Consider the following 20,031-nt stretch of genomic DNA (forward strand, 5'->3'; position numbering starts at 1 on the left):
CTTCTGTTCTTCAGATAACCTGTTAATCAGGTGATGAAGGCCCGATGGAGAGGTTCTGCTCTTGAAATCGACATCAGGGTCACGAGTCCTTCTTCTTTTCTTCTAAACCGGGTTCTCACTAAGTGCTTCATTCGCCGCGTTGGCCAGAATATCCAGTGGTGTCGTGGGCGTGCCTGATGCATCGGGTTTTCGTTTCCTTTGTTGAACACTACATTATCATTAGCAAATTGGATTACTTACCTAATCCAAATAGAGTCAAATTTTAACAATTGTAACATTCGCGTAATTACCTTAGTGTGTTCACTTCAGTCGTGGATTCAGTATATGGAACTATTTGCATATCGGAATCCTGATTCTGAGATGTTAAAGTCACATTTAGATTCGAACGACCTAAACTAAGAAAACGAAATAGACACAAGCATGCAACCGTAAACACTTCTTACCATTTTCGCTGGAGCCGAAGATACTAACCGGAAGAGAAATGGGTTCGTAGTCGAAATGCCGGAGACGACAGCGCTAGGTCAGATGGTAGAATAACCTGGGTGTATTACGGCCGGATTCGGGCTTCAGATGTTTTACAGTTTTACTTTGCAAAGTGCACTGTTAGTGTGAATGTATTTTCATGATGCCGTATCGGTTTTCACAAACATGAATAAGGAGTTTCTCATGAACTTCGTTCGAGTCGAAGCGATATTCGCTTTTGTAGTGTCAAAGGTAATTATGCATTATCAAAAGTAACATACGACAATAGACGAGGATGTATTCGTGCAGAACTCCGCAATGTACGAATATATCTTCGCTTAGTACATGTCTTTCATGTTTCACATTATTTGAAAAAAAATTCACACAAAATGAACAACTATTTGATTCTCAATGCTGAATAAGCGAACAAATCTTCGATCTGCCAATCTAACAGATCGTATCCAATCTAAAGGAATGACATTTGATTCGATGGTAGCGATTCACTGGCCGTCGTCACAAAGTCTGAGACTTTGTGACAGTTGACTTGACATGTGGAAAATTTTTTGGCGCTTCATTGTACTAATTTCCTTTCTAATTGAGCTGTCAATTAAAGTTAATGAATTTTTTTTGAATATAAATGACAATGTATATATTTTACTTTGACACTCATGTAATAAATATAAGGTTTGTTATGTATGAATAATTTAATATTTCATATAATGTTAATTATAGTAAATGTAATTTTTTAATTTATGACCGTAGTATTCAGCATTTTTTAATATAAATTTTTGATTTCTATAATGAGTGTAACAAGATAAGATCAAACATCACCTAAACTTTTTAATTAACAATATATAAATTATGATTGATGTTCCCTATCTAAAATAATGAAGACTGGTCCGATTCGATGTATAATGATTACTTTAAGATATGATGTAACGTACAAAAATATGTCTGTAATGAATTATAAATAAAAATGAAATGTGATCCAGGGGATAGAAATTGAAAAATGGTTTGTAGCGAAGATTTATTCGCGGCGTGTGTTTTCCACCCACATTCATTCATAATTTTGGTATTCACATACAAGCGTTGGTGTACTTACATCAGGTGTACAGAGTCTTCTAATGTAAGGGTTGTGTGTTTCACATGTACGTAAACTTAGAATTCATTCAAGCGAAGATTTATTCGCTTCATATTAGTTTCTCATAATTTGCAATTTTCACTGAACACGGATATATGTTCGCTTCTTTTCTTCTATAATTAGATGAATGCATGTGTTTAAAAATAGAAAAATAAAATTAATTGGAAACTGTATTAATATATATTATTTTTTACTTTTTGTGATGTGACAACAATACTGCACACTGTTCCGATTTGACATGTCATGACATGCTTAATACTTTTACTGAATCCATAGATATGAAATGATTTCTTTATAGGGTTTTATACAAAAACACACTTCTTTTTCAATGATGACATATAATTTCTGCATGATGTGACAAAACAAAGGATTAATGTTAATATTAAAAGAATAAGATTAAAAAATATTAAAAATAATTAAACTTTAATTAAAAATAATAAAAGCTTAATAATTAAACTTTAATTAAAAATTAATAAAAAGAATTAATGTTAATATTAAAAGAATAAGATTAAAAAATATTAAAAATAAATTAAAATTTTAATATCTTCTTGTAATAGGTGTAGAATGTTACTATTTTATACCCTTTTCAAGGTATAATTTATACCTTAATTTTACTATACATATAAAACCAGTTCAACCAAACACCCTTATAATTTTACTATTGGGATAAATATACTATCCTAACAGTGTACTACTGTTATCCAAACACAGCCTACGTATTATATTGAATATAATTTTATAATTAGTCATGAAAATGTTTTTTATTCATGTTGAAATAATTTATTATCTAATATAATGTGAATGACAATATTGAATTATTTATTTTATTTAATATTATTAAGTGTTATTACTTTTTCGTGAATGAAATTACTTTTTCATGATGTGACAAAGTGACTACACACTGTTCGGATTTGATATTTCATCACGGGAAATTTACTTTTTCTGAATCAATAGATCTAAATAATTTATGAAGAAAACAGATTTTCTTTTTGCTATAAATGTAGGGATTACATGAACAATCTTCGTCGGCAGCATGAAATATCTATTGAGCGTTTTTGTTGAGAGTGTGTGTTTTTTTCATATAGTTTGTTGGGATGTATCATTTGGGAGATTCTCTGTGATGGAAAACTTGTACAATCAAGATGAACTGGTGGAAAACATCTTCAGTGTACACGAATGCTTGGTAACTCAAGTAGAAACTACCGATCAAATGAAGATCATTCGTGTACACTGCTGGTGGGAAGCGCCAACTGTGGGAGATTCCCTGGGATGGAAAACATCTCAAGAGATAACTCAACAGGTGTATGACCCCAGTTATGCGTGAGAGATCCGCTGTGGTTGCTTCAATGGAGATGCCTTGAAGCTGGAGATGCAGATGAATATTGTTAAAATGTACAAATGTTTATGAAACGGGGAAATGTTTATGAAACTTGTAATGAAAATTTGTACGTCGAATTATAATAATTATTTGTTATTTATATTTTCATGCAAATGTCATTAAACATTAATAAAATAACGAATTTGTTAAAAATAATAAAGTATTATCATATCTACTCTTCTGGCTAAGTATACGTTGCCCATAAGTCATATCATTGCCATAATTTTAAATGTAAGTTTTGGTCTGATTCGATGTGTAATGATCATAAATAAAAATTAAATGTGATTAACGGATAGAAATTGAAAAATTGTTTGTAGCGAAGATTTATTCACGGCGTGTATTTTCCTCCCACATTCATTCATCATTTTGGTCTTCACATACAAGCGTTGGTGTACTTACATCAGGTGTAAAGGGTATTCTCATGTAGGGGTTGTTTGTGTCACATGTAAGTCAACCTAGAATTCATTCAAGCGAAGATTTATTCGCTTGAAATTAGTTCCGAATAATTTGCAATTTTCACTGAACACGAATATATGTTCGCTTCATTAAAATACAATATTTATTAATTTTTATGATGTGACAACAATACTGCACACTGTTCCGATTTGATATGTCATTACAGGCTACATACAGTAATCCATAGATATGAAATGATTTCTTTATAGGGTTTTATACGAAAACACACTTCTTTTCTTTTTTGAATGATGAAATATATTTTCAATACATTTCCGTTGAATGTGGTCGACCTGAAATATGAAGATCAAGCGAATAGTATTTCGTTTCGTAACAATGTTTTGTTTAATAGAGAAACTTACAGGCGAATGATTCTTCGTTTTCAAATTCATTACAGTATGACATGAAAGTGTCAACAATAATATGTAACTTCAAAGATTGGATGCGACATCATCTTCGTTTTTAAGGGTTTTACAGGCGAAGAAATGTCCGTTCGATTTACTGATTAGATATTGTGTAAGGAAGCGAGCAACCAATCGATGGATCAATCTAAGGGGTTTACATGAACAGATCAGTTGTTTTACATTATACTTTGAATTGATCATGACATCCAAATTGCAATCAAAGAATCAAAGCTAACGACAATGAGTCGATTTATATCACTCCAGAATAAACTCACTACATAATGTAAAATAAAACTTCATACTATAATCAAACATAACTTCATAATATTGTTGAATACACAAAAACATTCCATAATCCGTTTACATAAGTACTGCACAGATTAACCAAAAATATAGCTGTTCAACAATACAAATGAAGCTCTAGTCTGATTCATGAGAGGATGACTCGTCTATCGGTCCTGTCAGCGACACGACCTCATGTTCGATGACGGGTGGAATGTATAGCTGAATGGCTTCGTTCACAGCATTGATCCATCGGTTGGGGATGAAAACCGTCAAAGAATTTTCAATTATTGATGCGTACTCTAAGTAAAGATGTTGAGGAGTAAACATGAAGTCCTCCGGAGGATTGTCTCCATTTGAAGGTAGGGGATTCCGTAGGCCAAATTGTCTGTATATGACACTTGTGCAGTAGGAGGTAGTTCCCTGAAGGCCCAACAAAATGATGAATGGAGAACCCCTCATCTCGTACATCATTTCAGTAAACAGATACCACGGAACAATGAACCTAATTGGGTGAATATCCGAAATAAAATTCGGAGGCACGAGTCCATTGACCCTTTGCACTTGTAGATTGGCAAAGGAAGTGTAGGGAACTGAAGGACGGGGCAACCAATGCAACTTGTCTAACAACCAGAGGTATAGAACCAAAGGTGATCCACGACGAGAATAGTTGTTTTCCTCGGGAACAAATTCGTTAAGACCAAGTAATGTCTCAGCAAGTACCAGGCTAGCCAGGTTTGGGGCGTTTCCCATCAGTGCAGGAACTACCCGCAGGATCCTTTCCGAAGGCCGGCGTCCGGCAGCCGGACATAAAAAAAAATGAGCCAGAACCACAAGCATGATCAGTTTGCTTTGTGTGTGGTTGATGGTCCTCTCAGCTCCCTGGACACGCCAAATGTACTCGTCTATGTTTGTCATATTCAGAAATCCATGTTGGAGGGTAAACAAGAGAGCATCAAACATTGTACATCCATAGAAGCTGTCGCAAATGTGGACGGCCATATGAGGATCTTGATGGACAGGCAAGATCATGAGTGCATTTGTACCACACCTAAGGATTGAAGCAAAGTCCTCTAGCGTCGGGCATATGTGCATTTCCCCAATAACAAAAGAACGAGAGTCCGTATTCCATATGCTTTGCATGTGGGCCATCAGTCCTTCGTTAACGTTTATTCGTAAGAGAGGAAGAATCTCATCTACATGATAGACACTAAAAGGGACAGGGTCATCGTTGATCAGACTTAAGTATCGCTCCAGCTGTTGCTGCGATAAAACAAGCATGTCTGGGTCAATCTCTACATCCATCTTATGAGTTTTACGCTAAAGGAATGAAGGAAAGGCACCGGTAGATAGAGATTTGGGAAGGAGTGAGAGTGTAATGTGAGAGTGAGAGTGAGAGTGAGGGTATGAGAGTGATGATCTTGATACAACAGTAGTTGAAATAATAAATGAGTTTTCATTCTTGAATTGACATCAATACATACCACAGGTAGGGGCATTACATGTTGCGAGGATATCTTCGTTTATGAATAAACAAACATATAGTGAAGAAGATATCTTCGTCTCGGATTTCCAAAATATGGATTGCACTAAAAATGAACATAAGAAGATATCTTCGTTTAGGATATCGAAAATGTATAGTTGCGAGGATATCTTCGTTTATGATTTTAAAAACATATAGTGAAGAAGATATCTTCGTCTCGGATTTCCAAAATATGGATTGCACCAAAAATGAACATAAGAAGATATCTTCGTTTATGAATTGGCAAACATATAGTGAAGAGGATATCTTCGTCTCGGATATTAAAAATATGGATTGAACCAAAAAATAACATAAGAAGATATCTTCGTTTATGATTTTGAAAATTGATAGTTAAGAAGAGGGCCACAAGAAGACATAACAAGATAATTCCGTTTCAAGAGGTGGTCATCATGTCAATATTACGGTTGCAAGTTTATCAGTTTCATCATGTTAAGAATATATCTTCGTTTAAGAATATTAAAAGATACAGTTAAGAAAATAACATCGTTTAGGATTTCACAAATATGGGTACAAGAAGACATATCAAACATCAATACATTAGAAGAAATTCATTATAACTCCATACATTAAGATCTGAACTGCCTTCCATACATTAAGATCTGAATTGCATTATAAGTTATAAATCAATATCAAACATCCATACATTAAAAATAGGTCAATTGACCTGTGTGAACATAAGAATTACTGTACAAGTATAATTCCGTATAACACATACAAAACCCTAATATCTTGATCTAATTGTAGTCTTTAACTTGAACCTATTGACATTGTGCTCAGACATAAGAATTCGGTATAAATATTTTATCCTCAATGTACTCAAAGCTTCGTCGGCCTTCAAAAGAACAAGAGAAAGTATAAGAACATTTAAAATTGTTAAATGTCATAGAATAACATATAAAAAACACTCACATTATTTTCGTTGATGTCACATGACCAAACCTTCATCTTTCCTCTATATGTTTCCATATGTCTCATTAAATATACACCGCAGTCGGTCTTGTTTGTTTGGTCTTGCCAAGGCAGCTTTGGGGCCGTTATCCTGTACATCTTAACATTTTCTGCAAATCTTTGTATGCCTTGCCCTTCCAAGAAAGTCGAAAAACTATCGATTTGATTCCTCAACTGGACATACTTGTCCAAAATTTTCATTCTAGGCGGACGACCGGAGTTGTCTAGGACATTTATTTGGGAGTCTTTAATATTCACACATACAAGAAAGAAATGTCCAGAAGTGACGACAGGTAGGAATATCTGAAAAAAGAACATAAACATTTGTTATTTTATGGCAGTCTCGTTACTTGGAATTGAGGGATATGTACATACCAGGTCAGCGAAGATTATGTCTTCTTTTGTGACATGGTAGTTTCTCATGTCTTCTTCAAAGGATTGACAAAATAAGGTCCTATCATACTGCAGATTAACCTGAAAAATAAGGGTGGAGACTCAAAGTCATGAACATTGAAGGATACATAGAACAAAACAAGAGAAGCACTTACATGTGAAATTGTTGAAAAACATATTATTCGTGGTTCATGCCTTGGAAACCTACGGCATTTGAAGTGCACAATTATGGACCAAGCATCCACAACTTCGCTCGCAATTTCACGACCCATTTTCACTGTTTGAAATAGCTTACGGGTGATATTACCCGGTGCACCTTCGTACAGAACGTCCCTGCAAAATACATTCATTTACAAGACCATAACTAACTAATTTCATATTTGAAATTCCGAAAAGAATGAGAGGTAACTTACATTGGAGGTAGGTCTTCATCGAACACAAAATCGGCTAATCTTTGTTCCTTGTTGGTTATGTTGTGGTCCAACATATCTGCAACCTGTTGCATGTAGGGGGATCGAAGGTGCACAGGAATTTTCGTGAGCTTCCTCTTAGGATATTCTCTAATGTTGATGCATCCCCCCCCCATCACCTTCATCTTCATCTTCAGAAGATTCAACGGCATTAGAAGCCTCAACCTTTTCCTTGCCTTTAACCTAATCATTTGGTGCAACAGACGGAGCTTTGGGTTCCGCAACATGTTCCTTCCCTTCACCCTGATCATTTGGTTCAACATGTTGCGCTTTGGGTTCCTCAACCGGTTCCTTCCCTTCACCCTGATCATCGTCTTCAAGAGTGGGTGTCTGCACTGGGGGTACCTCATCCGGTTCCTTGACTTCGCCATCATGATCAGTTGGTTCAACACGGGGTGAGGCATCTTTGTTGGGAAGAACTGTATCCTCAGGTTCGTCCGGTTGAAAAGGGGGTGACTTGGCTTGAATGGGCTGAACTGCAGCCTGTACATCTTCCAATTCAACAAGGAGTGATTCATCGTCAATGTCCACACCTACATCCTCAACATCTTTCGGTTGAACAGGGAGTGACTGATCTTCAGTGTGCAGAACTGCATCATCGAGATCATTCGGTTCCACGTGATCCAAACGATTTTCATCAGGGGGCATAACTGCATCCTCAGGTTCGTCCGGTTGAAAAGGGGTGACTGGGCTTGAATGGGCTGAAATGAAGCCTGTACAACTTCCTGTTCAACAAGGAGTGATTCATCGTCAATGTCATGACCTACATCCTCAACATCTTTCGTTTGAACAGGGAGTGACTGATCTTCATTGTGCAGAACGGCATCATCGAGATCATTCGGTTCCACGTGATCTGAACGATTTTCTTGATGGGGCATAACTGCATCCTCTAAATCATTCTGTTCAACCCGTGTTGTTGGATTGTCTGCATGGTCCTCCAATGCAGTCTCACATGTGTAATCAACCCGGGGACTAATGACTTTCAAGCCCGCACACGGTAAAGTGTCCACAAGTGCCTCCCTTGTAGGATCTTCCACACCTACATGAACCGGACCATCGATCACCACCTTCAAGTGTTTCATGAACCCTTCAGACTCTCTGAGGTTCAGGAAACCGGCCTCAAAAAAGGGCTTCGGATCGATGTTGCGTTTCTCCAACTCCCCGGATAGGTAATTCAGCTGTTGGGCTGTATCTTTAAAAGTTTGCAGGATTTTGGAGGTCAACAACTGTACATTATGAAAAACAGACTTCATTAATCTTGAAAACAGGATAATAATGAACAATGGGAGTCAATTTATTGTTTCCACATACCTCATTATCGTCTTCTTTTACTTCAACCGAGTCAACTGGATTCTCGGGTTGTCCAACTGCTAGGCGCGCCCTTGCCCTGCCCAGCCCAAAACCACCGGCACGACCTTCTAAGTTGGTAAACTCTAACACGCTGACGTCATCCCAACAGGAGATAATTGGAAATTTTCTCTCGTAGGGGATACGTTCACCTTCCACAAAAACACCATCTAGGTAGCAAATCTGGAGTAAAGGAGTGGGAAACATGTTAGAAAATATTACATATCTATAAATCATATATAAGAGAGGCAACAATACTTACCGATAAAAGGGTTATAGGTCCATCGAAATATGGATTTTTATCTTTACTTGCTTTTTCTTTCCAACTTCTTACACTGTCAACCAATCGTTGTAGTGTAAAGTGGCACCAGTTCAGTTCTTTTATGTTATCAACCTCCATTAAGGATTTGAGAATTTTGAACCTGAAATGAAAAAAATACATTTGTCAGTATTCAAAAATACAATTAGATATATAATAGGTTTGAATACATGTTTACCTGGCTCGTGAATTTTGAACAGGACATAAAAAACTAGAGACAACAAAGACAACGAAGTCTATTTTGAAATCGTTGTCTGCACTTGTGTTACTTAATATCTTGGGGATCATAGAAAGTGTTTCGGGAGCTTTTGAGTCTTCCCCGGTCCATCTGGTCTTCCAATCCCTCAAGAAATTAAAATAATCAGGGTCCTTAGTCTTGTCCAACCCAACGGACTCGACTACGTTCATTGCCCCTCTAGGGAGGTTCATCACGAGCTGTACGAGATCTTCATCGATACGGATCTCATCACCGTTGGCCAATACCAGAGAACTCTTATCCGGGTCAAAACATTGGACTACGTGTCTGGAAAAATGAGCCAGGCACTTGGAGACGCTCATTGTAAGAAGAGAACCAAACCCGATTTCCTTCACGGCTTCCCTCTGTTCTACGCTCAATTGAGGAATGAGTTGAGCGAGGCCATGAGGTGATGATCTGGTTAGAAATGTCAGTTTACGTTTCTTGCGGGTTTTGGTTTTTTGGGGAGATGGGGGAAACTCTTCATCGAATGGGGTAGTAGACGGAGAAATATTAGTGGTTTCTGGGGGTGGTTCTGGTAACTCTTCATCGACTGTTGGAGTGGAGGTAGGAATAACATTTGGTTTTTTTGTAGGGGGAAAAGGTGGTAAAATCTCATCAGTACCTGCAGCAACATCAGTAGCTTCGACAGCAACTGTGGAAACTGATTCAGCAGTCATCGACGACTTAGTATTCGTCTTCGGATTTCTCTTCCTCTTCCTTTCATAGGTCCTCGAAGTCATTAATTTTGGTGGGATAGCATAAATCAGTATTATACGAAATAAATTTAATAAACATGTGTAAAATTAGTATAAACACAATAAGATGAACATACCTCTCTGGTTTAGTGCTGGGATTGACGTTGGATGCCGGAGTGGGTGCAGTTTCGTTTTCGGTTATGCTCCTACAAACTTGCAAGACGACCTCTCGGGAGTCGATGGGATGATCCACTTCCATGTTGTTGCCTTGGTTACCCGACATGTTCAGAAGAAATCCTTGTAGTATAAACGAAATATCTAGGGTTTCGACGTTCAGTGTTTGGATTATCGCCGGGAGATAGAGAGAGAAGAATATGAACAGTTGCTTATGAAAATGAAAGAGGGATAGTCGGCTTGTAGCGGGAAATTGAAATTATATCAACTAGTCATGGAAGCGAATAAATATTCGTTCGATATCGTAAATTCATAAAAAAATAATAAAAATAAATGTAAAATAAAAACTATTCATAGAAGCGAAGATTTATTCGTGGAATGTAAATGCACGGGTAAGTGAATTTACATGACAGGCAAGTTGGCTTCTCATGTGAGGGGAGGTTGTTTTACATGAACGTCAGGCTAAAATTATTTGAAAATAAGAAATCTTCGCTTTCAATCGTCTACTCGAAAAACAAAATTCAAGCGAATATTTGGTCGTTTACTGATTTTCAATTTAAATTAATTACATTAACATTTATTAATAAACGGAAAAAAAAAAAATATAGCCAAGGAATTGAAGCGAAGATTTGTTCGGTTGCTGCATGTCATCTACAATTAATTGAATTAATATTTAATAATCGGAAATAGAAAATCAATGTCAGTTGGGTCTTTACATACACGGGTAAATGTGTTTACATGGTAGGCAAGCGGTCTTCTCATGGGTGGGTTGGGGGGTTTACATGAGTTTATAATTAAAATTAATTGAAGCAAATATATCTTCGCTCCTGAGGTTCTCCATGCCCAAAAAATGAAATAAAAAATTAAATAAAATTCCTAGATAATAAATGAATGAATTAATTGAAGCGAATATTATATCGCTGCATGTGTTTTTTAATAAATTAAACTAATATTTAATAAACGTAAATATAATATCCCTGTCAATTCGGTCTTTACATAGACGTGTAAGTGTATTTTCATGAACGGCAGGCGGTCTTCTCATGGGTGGGTATGCGGGGTTTACATGAGGGTCATGGCAACGGGCGTGTAGATCTTCGCTCCCATCGTTTCTCACCCTTCCCTCTGACACGGTTCCTGAGCGAAGATATCTTATCTGGGTATTATCTTAATATTATATTATTTCCTGGCGTTAACGGGCGCTTCCGTTAACGGCGTCTTGTGTGAACCCGGGCCATAACCCGGATTCCGGATTCTCCCTCCCTCCGTCTCCTGCCCAGATTGATTTATTATTAAATTAATAATGCTGCAATCTGATTGGTCCGCCACAGGGGAACACGGCAATCGGTAGCAGAAGATCTGAACTGTAACAAATGAATATCCTTTTAGATGAACTTGTTCAGTTTTTATTTATTTATTTTTTAATTTAATCACTATCAAGTATTTAATATAATTTTAAACAGTTCAATTTATTAATTAAAATAATTTTTATTTTTTTTATACTAAAAATAATATTATTCTTTAAAATTATCACCAATTAACATTTTTTAAATAAATATTTATTTAAATAAATCCCAACTGAATAAGTTTTGAGTTTTTATTATGTTTTTATCAATTTTTAAAAAAAAGTGTTATTTTATCATAATTATAATCACTTAAAAATATTAAAATAAAATGTAAAATTAAAAATGATGCTATTTGTGTTTAATGTTAAACTTAATTTAATTTATAAAATATGGGAAAAGTAAATGAAAATAAATAAATATTTTGTATAGTGTTCATGTTAAAACAAATTTGTTGAAAACTTTTTTCAATATATATATATATATATATATATATATATATATATATATATATATATATATATATATATATATATATATATATATATATATATATATATATATATATTTGTTGATTTTCTGGCAAAGTGAAAATTAATATTAAAAAGCTTAATTTTTTTGCTTTATTGTTGCTGATTTATTTCAATTAAGGAATAACTGTCAACTTTTTAAAATAATGTGTATATTTGTAGAGATGTTTTTGAGGCACAAATTTTATAATTACGACTCTTTTATTTGTATGGTGACTAACATCATCTCCTTCGTGATAAATAAAAATTACAATACTCTTATCTTTGTCGTCGTCATTATCATCAATGTTTTTATCGCCTTCATCATCCTATTCGTCGTTAACATATATGATCTAAACATGACGGACTTCAATGGTTGGGACAACCTAGTGGTTGTTTTCCTCCTCTAATTCATCGTTATTTCGCTATTCATAAAAAAAGGATAACAATTTTGATAAGGATACATTCATTTAACATTTTTCTCATCAGTTCACCGACCTCTTCCTCTTCGACCAATTACCCTCATTTCTCGACATCTCATATTACTAATCTCGTGACCTCACTTCTACGCTCAACTATCTCAACGGTACTAACATATTTTACCATAACTTTTGATAAACCAACCATCTCATGATATCACTAATCTCTTTTACTTTAACTTCTTTGGTAGACCAACAATCTCATTCATATATTTAACCATCAATATTTTTTGTTTTCCAAATATCATCACACTTTCACATGCCTCTTATCACTCGACAAACTAACCACAAATCTCAATCGATCTCTAATCTTGTGACCCAACCACCAATCTCAATGTTATCGACACTCGTATCCCTCGACAAACCACATCACAGTCATAATGTTACTAGACTCTTATACCTCGACAAATCACATATCAATCACATTTTCACACGTCTCTTATCGATCGGTAAACAACCACACTTTTACATGTCTTTTATCTCTCGACAAACCAACCACTAATCTCAATAGTCCTCTAATATCGTGACCTCACAATACTTTATTACTCTCAACAAACCAACCACCAATCTCAATTAGGGATGACAACGGGTACCCTACCCGTTGAGTAGTGAAGTACCCATCTCCGAACCAGTTTTTATTTTATTACCAACCTCGAACCCAATTTTTATTTTGTTACCCATTCTCGACCCTAAACCCGACGAATGTACCTATTTGTATCACAATCCTCGATTCGTCAGGTTCTCGATCCCTGACGGGTACCCCATTACCCGATTAAAATATGAATTTTATTATTTTTTAAATATACTAAATATTAAAAACATAAATAAAAATATTACTTACTTGCATATTTATGTTGTAGAAGTTCAATAATATAACAACTTTGTTGTTATTACATACATAAAGTTCAACGAAAATTAAAGAAAAGTTTAACAAAAACTAGAGAGAATATTGAAGAAAGATAAGAAATGTTAATCTTGAAAATAAAAAGTGAATAGAGAGTGAACATATTTTATTATTACAGAAATGGAAGATTAAGAGCAATGAGAAATATAAATTAAAATGATGATGGTGTGGAGTGGAGTATTGGTATAAATAATTAAATAATATATTTAATATAAATTTGTAATGATGGTATTGATATGAAATTTGTAAAGACATTTTGAACTTTAACAAAAATAAAATAATATATATATATATATATATTTAATATTAATATTTCGGGTATCAGATATCGGGTTTGAGTTTTGCACATTCTCCTTCTCGAAACCCAACTCGTTCACTTTCCATCTCCGACCCAAACTCGATTTAAAATACTTGAACCTAACCATCGGGTACCCATGTTAATCAAGTATACGGTACTCATTGTCATCCTTAATCTCAATTGATCTCTAATCTCCTAATCTCACGATCATTTATTACCATCTCTTATCCCTCGTCACATCAATCACAAATCTCAATTGATCTATAATCTCGTGACTTCACGATCTTTTATTACTGATTTCTTATCCCTCGACAAACCACATCTAGTCACACTTTCACACGTCTCATATCTCTTGGAAAATCAACCGCATTTTCACACACCTCTTATCTCTCGACAAACCAACTACTAAATCTCAATTGAATTTAAAAATATTAAATATATTTGCCTCCCCATTTCTTTATCAAAGCCTAGTTTTTCTTTATGGTGCAAGCCCTTTCAATGACTTCTATTTTCGTGACCTCGTGATCATTTGTTATTGACATCTTATTCCTCGACAAATCAATCATTAATCTCAATAAACCTATAATCTCGTGAACTCACAATTTGGTCAATGAAATATATGCATTTGTAAGAATTAGAATAATAGTCTCGAGTGTGGAATGTGACTACTTTAATAATTAGATTACTTATGATTGATGAGTTTTATTTATAATTTTGTGTATACACGTTGTATATTTTATAAAATAATAAAATTTAATAATTTTTTTAAAAAAATTCACAAATAATATTTTGTTTTTTTATTAATAAGTTAAAACTATTTTTTCAATATAAAAAATAGTATTTACCCTTTTGTGTCAATGTAGAAAAAGAATAAAAAATATTAATTTATTTTTAATCAGATTTTTAGTATAAAAAATATTATTTATCTATTTGTCAAATATAAAATGTAGAAAAATAATAAAAAGTATTAATTTATTTTTATTTAAATATATGGCAAATTAAATTTTAAATAAATTTTTATATATATAAAATAATCAATATTTATAATATATAATTATATAGATTATAAATAATTATTATTAATAGAATTATTAGTATATATATAAATATTTATTAAAAATATTAAACTGAAGAAAAAATATAAAAGTTACAAAAATTAAACTTAAAAAAAAGAATTAAAATAATAATGTATCTAATAAATATGGAGAGAATTAAAAAATGTTAATACAAAAGGTGACAAATAATAAAAAAATATTAATTTATTTTTTAAAATAGATTTTTATATATATTTTTATATATAATTAAATAGATTATAAAATAATTAATAAAAAATAATATTATATATATAATTATTTATTAAAAAATATATAAAATAGAGTAAAATGATAAATGATTTTTTCTATATACTATTTAGATTGAAGCATTATTATTATTATTATTATTAATATTATTATTATTATTATTATATACGGAGATAATTAAAACATGTTAATATCAAAAAGTGAAAAAAATAAAAAAATAAAAAAATATTAATTTATTTTTATTTAAATTGGTTGTTATATATTATATTATAAAATAATTAATAAAATAGAATTATACATATAGCTATTCATTATAAAAATATAAAATTGAGTTAATAAGAATTATGATTTTTCATATACTATTTTTTTAAATTCGATAACTAATTACACATTTATTATTTTTTATTCATTTTTATTTATTAAATAAAAAATAATAATTAAAGAAAACCGTTTTTGTATAACTTAAATTTATATTGGTTAAATTATAGTTGAGTTTATGATGAAAGTTCAACACAAGTATTCATTTTGTCTCACATAAGTATTCAAATTAATCATATATCTCGACCTAGATAATTATAGTCATTTAAATTTAAGCATCTCACATAGAGCCGTCAATTTGGGTTAGCCCGCCCCGCCAAATAATTTAGACGGGTTGGGTCGGACTTGGGTTGCCCCGCGGGTTGGAAAAAAAATTCTAATTTGATTTATAGCCTTATAGACATATGCCGCATAACCCTAGTTTTTTTTCTCTCGCAGACAACACAACAACCGTCAATACTTAATACTTTGTCCATCGGCCGCCAACTACTTATTTGTTCTGCATTTCTTCTCTTTGTTCTCACCTTCATGGGTTCGTTGATTCAAACTTGGTTCCAGACTGCAGCAGTCAATACTCAATACTTCGCCCATTGGCCACCGACTACTTATTTGTTCTGCCTTTCTCTTCTTTGTTCTCGCCTTCAAGGGTTCATAGATTCAAACTTGGTTCCAGTTCTAGAAGCTTCACACTGAAAGTCTAAAACTTAATATTCTGTTAAATAACATATTCATTTTCAAAATTGACTCCTCTAAAAATCAGGGTATTAATTTGGATGTTGATGAATTTGAAAGTGATAAGCATTATGAAGGGTCATCTAAAAAATCTAAGGAATATTCTGATATTTGGATGTATTTTAAGAAAATGAAAGACATTGATAATATAGAAAAAGATGAATATAATGGATGTAAAAAACAGTTTAAATATGGGGTATGGGGGTAAACATTATAAGACTTTTACATTGTGACGTCATGTTAAAACTTGCGATAAATTGAAGTTTCACGACGTATGACAAATGATTCTTGATCAATATGGAAAGATGAAGTCCAAGAAAATAGACCAAAATATTTCACGTGAGCTACTGATTTGTGCAATCATTATACATGATTTACCATTTGCATTTGTTGAGTATTCTGGTATTAGAGCATAAATGAAGCATGTAAATCATTATGGTGCTTTTATTTCTGAAAATATTGTTGTTTCTGTTATTAACCGATTCTACGTGATGGAGAAAGAGAAACTTAAGCATATTTTCGCTACCATTAAAAACAGAGTTGGTTTAACTTCAGATTTGTGGACAACATGTACTAGTAAGACAACCTGCGGGCTGGCCCGGCTAACCCGTAACCCACCTTTGGGTTGGGTTGGGGATTTTTAGCCCGCCGGGATGGTGGACCGGCCTGTCGTCGACCCGTCAAACAATGAGTTTTGGTGGATAGGCCCGCCCTGCCATGAATTGGCCCGTCTGACCGCTCTAATCTCACTTAAGTATTTAAATTAACCACGTGTCTCACGTGTCTCACCCTGACAATTCCAGCCATTTAGATTTAAGCTTTATTATATGGAACCAATAATCATGTATAACTATTGTATGAATATATAGCTAGATTGTGTGAATATATTGTGTGAATATATAGCTAGATTATGAATATATTGTGTGAATATATAGCTAGATTGTGTGAATATATAGCTAGATTGTGAATATATAGCTAGATTGTGTCTATCTATAATATGGATTCACCACATCTAAATTATTTGAAATAAAAGTTAAATTACATTTAACTAATTTTTATAAGAACAATTTGACATTATATATATATTATAGTAGAGACAATAGAACTGAGTTATTAAATTCCAAGATACAACAAAAAAAAAAAATAGTAATATGGAGAAGAGTTTTCTAAAGATTATGTTATTGTTTTATATTATGGTGTTAGGTAAACTTTTAAACTAAATGCTTATTATTTGATTTTTAATTTATTCATTATGATATTTTATTTATTCTTTACTATGCTTCTCTATTACGCTCTATTGAATGTTAGGTATGACAATATCTTCAGAGGCAACTATGGTCGAATTACCACAAAGAATTCTCAACAAATGTTCGACTGATCGTCATTGTATATTTTATTGTCGTGATCTTTTTGCATTTTGTCACGGTGGATTTTGTATATGCACGACATCACATAAGTTTCTAAATTCGAAGTCTATATTGGATCGTGACAAGATCACATCAGAAGTTGTGCAAATTGAAAAGTGAGTTAGTGTTTAGACAAACACAATGGGTATGCTCAAAATGTGTGAGACAAGTAATACTTATTGTATGATTTTAAAATGTTTTTTAATTATTGGAACTAGAATTTTGCCTTTGTGTTGCAAAGATAAATAAAATTCACATTTACAAAGTTGAAATAAATAATACTCTTTTTGTCGTTGTCATCATCATTTTTATCGCATTCATCATCCTCTTTGTCGTCAAATTGTGTCTAAACATGATGTACTTCAATGGTTGGGACAACCTAGTTGTTGTCTTCCTCCTCTCATTCACCGCTGTTTCGTTATTCATTAATAAAGAAAGAAATGATAACAAATTTGATAAATAGACATTTATTTAATTTTTTTCTTAATATCTCACCGACTTCTTTCTCTTCTACATTTTACTCTCATTTCTCGGTCAACCAACATTATATTTTCCTACATAATATCCTATCATAATACTAATATCGTGCCCTCACTTATGCACCAAACCATCTCAACAGTACCAAAATCTTTTACCTTCACTTTTGACAAACCAACCATCTCATCATATGAACCAACCTTTTTATCCTCACTTATTTGGTAAACAAACAATCTCGTCCATATATTAACTACCAATATCTTTTGTTCTCAAATTACTTCTCATTACTAATCTCGTGACCTCACTTCGAGTATTGTGTACCTCAATCATCTCATATCATTACTGCAACCTCTTTAAACTCACTTCGGTAGACCAATCACCAATTCAATCGATCTCTCATCTTGTGACCTCATTTTCATATTTTAGTCAACCAACCATCTCATTCACACATTTAATCAATAATATTATTTTTCCCAATAGACAACTCTCATTACTAATATCGTGAACTCACATACTTTCATACGTTTCTTATCTCTCGTCAAATTAACCACCAAAATCTTAATTGACCTCACACATGTTAACGCCTCTTATCTTTCAGCAAACCAACCACCAATCACAATCAACTTCTAATATTGTGACATCACTCTTCGGTCAATTAACATCTCATTCACATATACTTTTAACCACAAATTCAAATCGACATCTCATCTCGTGACTTTATATTTCACTTCGTCAAACAACTCAGTACTTCGACTAACCATACAACTCATTAAATATTTATTCATATTTTACAATAAATAACTAGTCTTACAAATCAGCTCATTCTATATTTATACACCCTTAATCTCGTGACCTTCGATCAAGTTACCAATGTCATACTCACCCACCCACCCATTTCTTCGGACTAACATCATTTTGCATCCACTAAAATTGTGACTAACGGGATTTGAACAATGGTCTTTATTATATGTCATAAACACTTTAACCACTAAACCACTTAATTATTTATATTTATAATATTGTGTATGCATATATATAATTTATATTAGTAAAATATTTAATAAATACTTATTATTTAAATTAATTTATTTTTTAAAAATTAATAATTCTTTCATTATTAAGGTTGAATATATATAATTAATTATTATTGTATTTTGAGTTATTTTTTAATATATTTTTTTTAAAATAAATTTTGAATTATTAATTTCATTTTGTTTTAAATAAATTTTGATTTAAATAAACTTTGTTTAATATGGTAATAAATATATATATATATATAATTAGAGAATAAAATATTTATATAAAATTAATAATGAAAGATAATATATTTTGATGATTTTTTTTTATATTTTGTTTTAAATAAATTTTAAATTATTTATTGTATTTTGATTTAAATAAATATTGGTTTAATATTATATATATATATATAATTAGAAAGTACAATATTTATATAAAATTAATAATGAAAGATAATATATTTATATAATAAAAAGATATAATAAAAAATTATTTTTTAAGAAAATATATAATATATAAATATATATGATTAGAGAAAAAATTATAAAGAAATTATTATGAGAGAAACCTTATAAAAAAGAGAAATCAAATAAGGTATGAATATAGTATATATCCAATTTTTTTATTAAACATTATTATATATATATATATATATAAATTAAATTATATCGTGCCTCTTCTATTATTTTTTATTTCATAGTGGTGGTTTTGTTTTCCTTGACGTCTTTTGATATGATAAGTAGGTTTATAATTAATTATAGATCATTATTATTGTCCCATTTTTTTTATTTGGCTTCAGATTCTCATTTATTAAATTATTTAATTTATTAATCAAAAATAAATTTCTAAAATTTTAACTTATATGAATAAGCCCTACGTCTTTTAGGACATGATAACTAGGTTTATAATTATCAATCATTATCATAGTCATAATGACCATGCCAGCCCACAATTCAATAAAAAATTAAGACTAATTATAAACCTTTTACAAAAATAAAATATA

This window comes from Impatiens glandulifera, chromosome 2, assembly GCF_907164915.1.
Source record: "Impatiens glandulifera chromosome 2, dImpGla2.1, whole genome shotgun sequence".
Taxonomy (NCBI): domain Eukaryota; kingdom Viridiplantae; phylum Streptophyta; class Magnoliopsida; order Ericales; family Balsaminaceae; genus Impatiens; species Impatiens glandulifera.